This window comes from Myotis yumanensis, unplaced genomic scaffold, assembly GCF_028538775.1.
Source record: "Myotis yumanensis isolate MYYU_CA2020_CCGP unplaced genomic scaffold, mMyoYum1.0.hap1 SCAF_22, whole genome shotgun sequence".
Lineage (NCBI taxonomy): Eukaryota > Metazoa > Chordata > Mammalia > Chiroptera > Vespertilionidae > Myotis > Myotis yumanensis.
Genome location: NW_027223773.1, coordinates 14,645,642 through 14,654,949, shown reverse-complemented (window position 1 = coordinate 14,654,949; position 9,308 = coordinate 14,645,642). Strand labels below are relative to the sequence as shown.

Sequence of the window (9,308 nt, the reverse complement as noted above, 5' to 3'; positions counted from 1 at the left end):
TGGCAGGGAGAATGAGAGGTAATTTTTTGTGTCTAATATTTTTGTATGAAAATGTTTTCATAGTATGATCATCCTAGTCCATTGCTTATTAACATTCTGAAAAGAACAGAAACATTTCTGTTACACTAGATCAAAATAGATAGATACAGAAATATATAGATAGATAGAGCTATATCCCTAGATGCTAAACATGGGATGGTGAACTTTTTTTTTTTTTTCTAAAAGGAGCATTTCTTAAAATGCTTACCCCTTCATTTTACTTTTATTTTTATTATTATTAGTTTGTGGTTAATCCTCACCTGAGAATATTTTTTCCATTGATTTTTGTTTTTTAGCGAGAGAATGGAAGGGAGAAACAGAGGGAGAGAAACATCAATGCGAGAGAAACACATTAACGGGTTGCCTCCTGCAAGCACCCTGACTGGGACCGGGCATCAAGCCTGCAACTGAGGTACACGCCCTTGACCGGCATCGAACCGGGGACCCTTCAGTCCATAGACTGACACTCTAACCATTGAGCCAAACCTGTTAGGGCACTCCTTCATCTGTTTTTTTTTTTTTTTAGCTTCAGGACATTTATTATAAAAAGCTGTTTTCATATACATGACTAACAACTTAAAATTCACCATACATTTACTTCATTTTTTGGCTTGACCGTCTAGTAAATCTTTAGCTTCATTGATTTTGGCTGCTATATAAGGAGATCCTCCCTTGTCTGGGTGATTTAAAAGCATAATTCGTCGGTGAGCATCTCTTATTTTTCCTTTATTGGCAGTAGGGCTTACACCTCGTATTAATGCTGCTTCGCGTTTTGTCATTTTGGGTTCAAACCCACCTCTGTATAATAGCCACCACTGAAGGCAGATTTTGGTAGACTTTGAAAAACTTGTTTCACTTGAGGCTCCATATGCTTCATGGCTTGCAAAAGAACCGGCCTGCAAATCCTGCAGCAGCAATGGTCAATCCAACGGCTACCACTGGACTGGCCATGGCTCCGGCTCGGCTCCCCTGCCTCCGCCAAGAGCGCGGTTCATCCCAGCCCGAAAGGCCGCGGCCACCAGCTCCCTGCCGCTACCAGAAAGCGAGGGCGCCACCAGCGGGGTCCCAACATCCACGCTCGCTCGGGCGCCCAGAACACTCAGTAGCGGTGCCGTGACCTGGGCCGGAAAACTGTTGTCTCCTTCATTTATTAACAGCTGGCTTGAGATATAATAAGATAGAAAAAGAGATTTTCTTGATCATATAAGGTCGAGAAATGCTGAGTTAAAGTTGGACATGTTTTTGGGGGGTTTTTCATAACATTTTCAGAGTTTTTAACATATGAGAGTGCAATGTGACTCTCAAAGAGAACAGCATTTTCCAAACGTATCTGACTACAGAGCCCCCCTATGCACACGTTCCCAGGGCCGCGTTCTCAGGAGCGCTGACCCGGAGCGTTTAGAACGTCATAGGCCCCACGTTCACACTTCATTCTTGATGACTCAGTCCAGGACCAGGAGAGGAAAGAAGAGAGTCTATTTCAGATCCACAGAAGCAAAACGTGGAGAAGAATGGGACCCTGAAGCAATGTTTCCCTTGCTGATTCATTTATGTGCAAGAACGTGTTCGAGGGAGTGACATTTATGCACAAACATCAGAATTCATACCTGGAAGAACTGAGAACGGAGCAACGCTGGCGTCTAAGGGAGCAATCGGGTCTTCAGAAATGTTGCTGCATGAACGGTTGACCCACATTCAGGTGGAAAATCCAATTCACCTCCGAGGACACTGCATGGCCAGACGAGCGAGATTACCTTCATGGTACTCAACATCACTGTAGTACTTCCCCTAAAAAGGATAGTCCCAGATGACAACAGCAACAAAAAAGCCCTGGCTGGTTTGTCTCAGTGGATAGAGTGTCAGCCTGCAGACTCAAGGGTCCTGGGTTCGATCCCGGTCAGGGCACATGCCCAGTGGTGGGCTTGATCCCCAGTAGGAGACGTGCAGGAGGCAGCCGATCAATGATTCTCTCTCATCATTGATGTTTCTATCTCTCTCTCCCTCTCCCTTCCTCTTTGAAATCAATAAAAAATATATATATTTTTTTAAAAAACAAAAGCAAACATAAAGACACTGTAGCTCTTTTTTTTTTTAAATATATTTTATTGATTTTTTTACAGAGAGGAAGGGAGAGAGATAGAGAGCTAGAAACATCGATGATAAAGAAACATTGATCAGCTGCCTCCTGCACATCTCCCACTGGGGGTGTGCCCACAACCCAGGTACATGCCCTTGACCGGAATCGAACCTGGGACCCTTCAGTCCGCAGGCCGACGCTCTATCCACTGAGCCAAACCGGTTTCGGCAAGACACTGTAGCTCTTAAAATAAAATTAATCAAGCCAACAAGGACAACGGAGAAAACAGAAGAATACAGGAAGTGTAGTTTCAGACAATGAGAATGTCCTCAGTGGAACAGAGCACGGTCGACACAAGAAATCCTGTTTTCTCCTTCGTGTCCCCAGCTAACCTGATGTCCGTTCGACTCCCTGGGGAATCAGCCACAGAATGAGTATGAGAACAGGGCTCCTTCCATTCAACCAACACGTCTGATTGTCCATTTGACGCCCCAGAAACGAGAGGGACAGGAAGTGAAAAGGGACCCTGCCGTGGGGGGCGTCGCCTGACACTCACCTTACCCACCACCGTGGGGCTGGCGCTGGGAACCTGCTCGGTGCCAAAGCGCAGCCCAAGGCTCCCGCAACACCGCCCAGCCCGGGGTCTGTCCTTCCTGGAATAAACTAAGTGTTTAGGAAAGTCTGGGAATTACCAGATTTCAAAAGTGCCCTCCTTCTGCGAAGGAGCCTAACAGATTTTCTAGGTCAACTTCCTGTTTTTGCCTGAGATGTTCATCCTGGGACAGTTTGCTGGGCTGCCCGGCAGACCCCAATGCTGGGCTGAGAGATCAGGCTCCGGGCACCCTTGGGGGGGCGGGGGGGACGGGAATCTGAGAAAGTCAGAGCGGAGGGACCTCAGTGATGGCCTCTCTCACCCAGCCCCCTCTGTTTACAGGCCCCAAACCATGACGCCGACGCCCACCCGATCCGGGAGGGAATGCGCTCTGCTCCCGCTTCTATTCTCGTGCCGTTTCCCAGGGCATCCGGCCAGAGCATCGCCATCCGTCATGCGGAGGATTTATGAGGCCCGGCGAGCCTTTGGGTTTCTCCACAGACCTAAACAGGAAACCCACACAAGGAAATGCCCTTTCTGTTTGCAGGCCGAATTCCCAGGATGCCTTCACCAGAGGGCCCGGGCTGGAGCAAAACCAAGGCCTGGCACAGCCGGGGCCCTCAGACCCGGAGGCAGAGGCGCCCTCCTCTCCCCGCCCCTGCCACCCACTCCCAGGCCTGGGCTCATTGACTACGACGTGCTTCCCTCGGCCAAATCCACGTTGCTCCATTGGTCCAGCGGCTGACAAGGCGTTGGTCCGAGGCACCACTTCTCGAGCCCCAGGTTGAGTTCAAGGCTTTGCTGCTCCGACCTGTGTGACATCAGTGACCCTGGAAAAGCTCGGCACCCCCACCCCCCTCCTATCCTTTCTGCATTTTGCTTCCTTGGGGCTGGAAGGAAATCCGTGCGTCTCCCAGCCCAGGAGCGGCCAGATGCCACTGCCTCCTGGGAACCAGCCTGGCCCGTGGAGGCAGCCACTGAGCCCGCAGAGCTCTTCTCGCCTCTGCTGCTCATCAACACCCCCAGCGCTGCCAACCCCCTCCTCCCCGTCAGCAGCCCATCTGCCCTAGCGGCACGCCATGCCAGTCCCGGAGGGCATGGCAATACCTTTCCAGCTCTCTGTGGAAGATTTGAAACTTCGGACAGAGACTGTGGCTCAGGGCCGGGCAGGAAGGAAGCGAGTTCTCAGCTCCCAGAGCAGAACAGCTTGCTGGTGACCCTGCTCCCCCTGCTCCTCCAGGCGTCCCCTTGGGCCAACACCAAAAATAGACTCTGTCCTCCTCCGTTCCCCACTCCCCCTCTCCCGGGGAAGAAGACATGCTTCTAGAAGCCACCGTATCCATCACCAGGGCCGGCTCCTTTAGAAACTGCCAGATGCTGGGAAGAGGATAATGTGTCATTTCCTCCAACAAATAGCCTGGACATCTGGGCATTTCCTTCGGAGCCAGCTCTTTGGGAGCATGTGACGCGGCGACAGCGAAGGACAAATTGCTCTGGCGTCCACGCTCAGGAGGCCCGGGGCCTCGTCCAACACGGTGATGCCCGCATTTCGGGAGGAAAACATGCCTGTGCTCTGTAGCCACACCTCACGGGACATGGCAGGTGCCAAGCAAGGCACTGGAGACAGGCCAGTGCCCTAAGGGACCAGCACCAGGAGCCAAGGGACTGCTGGGGAGAGCACGGAGTCACCAAACTGTCCACCACCCCTCCCGCCAGCGGTCTCATAGTGAACCACACAGGGCACGGCCCTGGGACTTGCCCACCACTTTGCCGACCCCACTGAATCTGAACCCCTGGGTGGGCATGGAGCCCAGCACCCTCTTTTTTTTAATTTTTAAATTTATTTCAGAGAGGGAATTAGAGGGAGAGAGAGAGATAGAAACATCCATGATGAGAGAGAATCATTGATCGGCTGCCTCCTGCATGCCCCCTACTGGGGACCGAGCCTGCCACCTGGGCATGTGCCCCCGACCTGAACCGAACCTGAGACCCTTCAGTCTGCAGGCCAACGCTCTAACCACTGAGCCACACCAGCCAGGGCCCCAGCACCCTCTTCTGAGCCTCCCAGGTGGTTCTGATGTGCCAGCAGTCTAAGAACCCCTGACCCAGGCGAATGCACATACGGGTCCTCAGGAGGCAGAAGCAGAAGAGGTGGCGCGATGGCCGCCTGAGGAAACGCTTTAAAGACCTTGCAGAGGGGAGGGGCGGGCCGTATGCAAGAAGCTACCTGGACGAGAGAAATATCCTAGAAACAGAAATGAAGTGACAGCAACTAAGATGCAGATACAGCCTCAGCTCTTTGCCCATACTGTGCTAATGGCCGCAACGACTGGAATATGACCTAATGACATCAGAGTATATATTCACAGACTATTTCTCTGTTAAATAAAATGCACAATGTGGGTCCAATTACGTAAAATGTATGCGCATGTCAGCTGATATATAAGAATGTTGGAAAATTATGCATCACAATGTTAATAGTGCTCATTCCTGGATGATGGATAATTTTTATTTTTTCCTTTATATTTTTCTGCCCCTCCTCATCTTCCAATTCTTCCATGATAAATAGATATATTTATAACCAAGACCATCTTTTTCCCAATAAAGTGATACGCTGGTTGGGTCACAATAGTCATTGAAACACATTTTTAAGGCACGCTCCAAGAAGTGCTGTCACGCAGTAATTAGCACCACCTGTTACACTGGCTACCACGGGGCATGAACGCTGGATTCAGAAGCTCATAGAGATTGTTAAACTCCTTAGCTCCAGTTCAAACCCGCCCAGCAGGGAGCTGCAGGAAAGGGAGCCGGAGCCGCCCTGCCCTGCGCCCCCCCCCCGCCCCGCCCCCGACTCTCGGCCCCTCCCCACAGGAATCTGGGTGCCGGGTGCTCTCAGCAGCCAGCGACAGCTGTCCCTCTGGACGGCTTTGTCCAGAAGCCCCAGCGCCTCTCGGCTTCTACACCCCTGCTTCCTACAGGGAGAGGCCCAAGTGCAAAACAACAACACGACAAACACAATGGACGAGCCCTTCGCAGCCTCCAAAGGAAGAAAGGACAATGGGAGGTGATGTCAGGGCCACTGAACAGCCAGTGACTCAGCGCTTCTGCGCCATCAACACCAGCTGCAGCGGGTGGCGACGGCGGCGGTGGTGGTGGTGGTGGCGGTGGTGGCAGCGCACGGACAGCCACACACACACACACACACACATACACACACACACACACACGCACACACAAGCACACACACATGCACACACGCACATGCGCTGTGCAAGCATCCCACCGCCTGGGAGGGGCAAAAATTCTGACTTCTGGACTGTGCTGCAGACAAGACACGGAAGCTAAGATTTCTGCTGCTGGGAGCCTGGCAGAACGTGTGAGGCTGCTGCTTATTCCTTCCGCTTCCCGGTCACATCTTCCATCCAGACTCCCCCCCTGAAGGTGCCGACACGGGTCCCTGGGGGCGAATTTCCCAAACGGATCCAGAGCCCACCTGCAAGCACAGCTCTGCCTCATCCTGACTCTCTGGACTGGGCGATCACACGATGCAATCTGGTCGGGTGGTACATTTCCGTGTTGGCTCCTCGGGGAGTCATGGGAGGGGCTGGGAAGGTTTTGCACAGACGACACGTGGGAGGGGAATCTGTCCCATGGGATTTTGACTCAGGCCATCACTCTGTCTGCAAATGAAGAGACGCATTTTTAAATTCAGCCTTAACCACAATTTGAGTCCTAGAAGTAACCCTGCCCCTGAGAACCCTGGTCCCACAGGCCCACCGTTAACCACCAAATCCGCACATCGCACCAGCTCCCCTCATGAGAGGTTACCCAAAAGCCACTTAATTTTTAAAAATATTTCTTATTGATTTCAGAGAAGGAGAGGAAGAGAGATATAAAAACATCCTTGATGAGAGAGAAGCATTGATCAGCTGCCTCCTGCATGCCCCCTACTGGGGATGGAGCCTGCAACCCGGGCATGTGCCCTGACCGGGAATCGAATCGTGACCTCCTGGTTCATAGGTCGATGCTCAACCACTGAGCCACGTCGCCTGGGCTGGGTCTGTTATTTTCTGTTTCAGCCTCATTTAGGCACCTGATGCCATCCTCCTTGGCTGCTCCCCCAGCACAGATTCCCCCTCTATGACCCCTGCATCCCCGCACCTTCTCAGGCCACCTCGGTCCAAAGTTAGAGTGTCTCCTGGCCTGTGCTCTCTGTCACAGGCCCTCACTGGTTGGTCCCTGCTCTCCGTGGGAGGACAGTTCTTTCCTAAAAGGAGTCCGTTTCCTCTCTCTCCACCTATTCCCACTGCCAAGGCTGCTGTAGCTTTCTCAGGGGTTCCCTCAAAGAGACCTCTTCTCTTGCAAGACCTGATGCCAAAGAGGACAGCCCTCAACCACAGCCCCGCCCCCCTCTGAGGGAGGGCGTCCAATGATAACTTTCCTCACCAACTCCCCTCTGTCTGTTTTCCTGATCCTTCCCGACCCCTTCCTGGGTGAGAGCTCTTAAGGGTTGTGAAAAACAACTTTCAGATATTGCCTTTGAAATTCTACATATGGCCCACGTTACAACACACATGCCTCACATAAACGCACAGTGAGCCCTTACTTAATAGGGGGATAGGTTCCGTGCCTTTAAGCGAAACAACATCTAAGGAAAACGAATTTCAGATTGTGAGTCACCTCATCAACATAATAATGAAAGGACATGGACTGAACCAAAGACCATCATTCCGGGGACCTGACGGCTGTACTGTCGAACCCAGCACCTGTGGGGAACACAGCGTTGTCATCTACAAAATGGAAATAGCAATGTCTGCCCCTCTCGCCACAGAAGCAGCGGTGGGATTTGGACAAGACCCGCTCGAGTCTGCGTGGGAAAGCCGTGCGCATCTTTTCCCAACGCCCAGGCTCCGTGATGTCACAGCAGGAGCCTGAAGCCAGCCACAGTGAGAGTATTTACACCACGGGAATGAGCAAGCGCTACAGGCTGGGCCTTCTCTCCTTCCCCGCCCGGAGCTTGTTCTTACACACTTACCAGCCTACCAGCCGCGCATGCGATTGCAAACGCAATAAATCTCACTGCTGCATATTTTCTCCGTCTGGGGTTGCACTGCACGTAGACTTATTCCCGGGCGTGGCCAGCCAGGCGGTGCTGAGGGGAGGACAATAGAGTCCGTTCTCAGGGCCTGAGGAAGCACCTGTTTTCTAGAAAAAGTAATTTACCAAAACGTGGGGGTGAGGAGTGGCCTGATTCCTCAGAGTGGGACACAGCTGGGGGGCTGGAGTGGTCCCCGTAGGCGGCTTCCCATTTGCAGGCCTGGACAGGTCTCAGCTCTCGCCGGTGCCCAGAAGCAAGGAACATGGACTCCGGCCCCACAAGCAGGGTGGCCTCTGCGGGCCCAGAGCTGTGCTCAACCCTCTGGCCTCTGCAGGCAGCAGAACCTCGGGCAGTGCAGGCCACTGCACAAGCAGGAAGCAGTGGGGCTTCAGGAGCCGTCGGGGATGGGGGACGCCTTCCTGGGAGCTGGCCAGGCTGGGAGGACCTTTGTCGCCTGCCCCCGGTAGGCATCCAGTCTAGGTTATCGCTCATCTGGCTTCACATCCCAATGCAAGGATGGGTGAGACTCGGAGGACAAGGCTCAGGGTGTGAAGGGCCAGTTCCTGCCTGTGCAATGATGACGTTCCCTGGAGAGGGTAGGGGACAGAGAGAGCCTGTAACTCATCAGCACAACAGCCCGGGGCGATGACCCAGTGCATCCAGGCTCCTCGAGGAGCACAGAGGAGCTGAGGGGGGAGGAGACAGAGCCCCGCCCCCCGCCAGGTGGACTGGTCAGCACATCCCCGACCCCTGGGACCCACCTGAGAACACCTCACCTTGACTCCTGCGGTAGGACAGCTTTTCCAAGCCGGTTCCACTCCGTGTTCTTTATTTCTCCAGGTGCGTTTTCTTCATGGACTCATTACCTTTCCTGAAATTAGGTCTCATTGGATTTGTTCTTTTTCTACCAGCCCGTATTGCCCCATTAACTTTCTAATACTGTTAGGGAGTCTTTCAATTATGTTAGAAATGAAGTCAGATTTGCAATCCTTAAAAAATGTTTATTTAAATTTCCAGGCAAGTCCCCTTGACCTGGTTTCCTTTTGTCCTCTTGGGGCACAGAATCCCTGATGACACCCCCGGACTCACCGCAGGACGGAAGGGCACCCGTGTCAAAGGGCAGGGGCTCTGGAAACCGCGGAGGGACAGAGCCTGAGAGGAGCCGTTTCTTTCCCAATGATGTGGGGAGAGGTGGCCGAACACCAGCCTTGCTTGTTGTTTACTAAACATCAACTTAGGAGAGTAGAGGCATGAGGAAGGGGGATTAAATTCTCATTTAAAGAAATGCATTTGAGCCCTAACCGGTTTGGCTCAGTGGATAGAGCATCGGCCTGTGGACCAAAAGGTCCCAGGTTCGATTCCGGTCAAGGGCATGTACCTTGGTTGTGGGCACATCCCCAGTAGGAGATGTGCAGGAGGCAGCTGATCCATGTTTCTCTCTCACTGATGTTTCTAACTCTCTATCCCTCTCCCTTCCTCTCTGTAAAAAAACCAATAAAATA

General features: G+C 52.6%; 1 pseudogene; it reads right to left on the bottom strand.

The window, feature by feature from the left end:
* Window positions 1-559: 559 nt before the first annotated feature.
* LOC138999106 (mitochondrial import inner membrane translocase subunit TIM14 pseudogene) lies at window positions 560-1,065 on the bottom strand (annotated as a pseudogene).
* Between the last annotated feature and the right edge of the window lie 8,243 nt (window positions 1,066-9,308).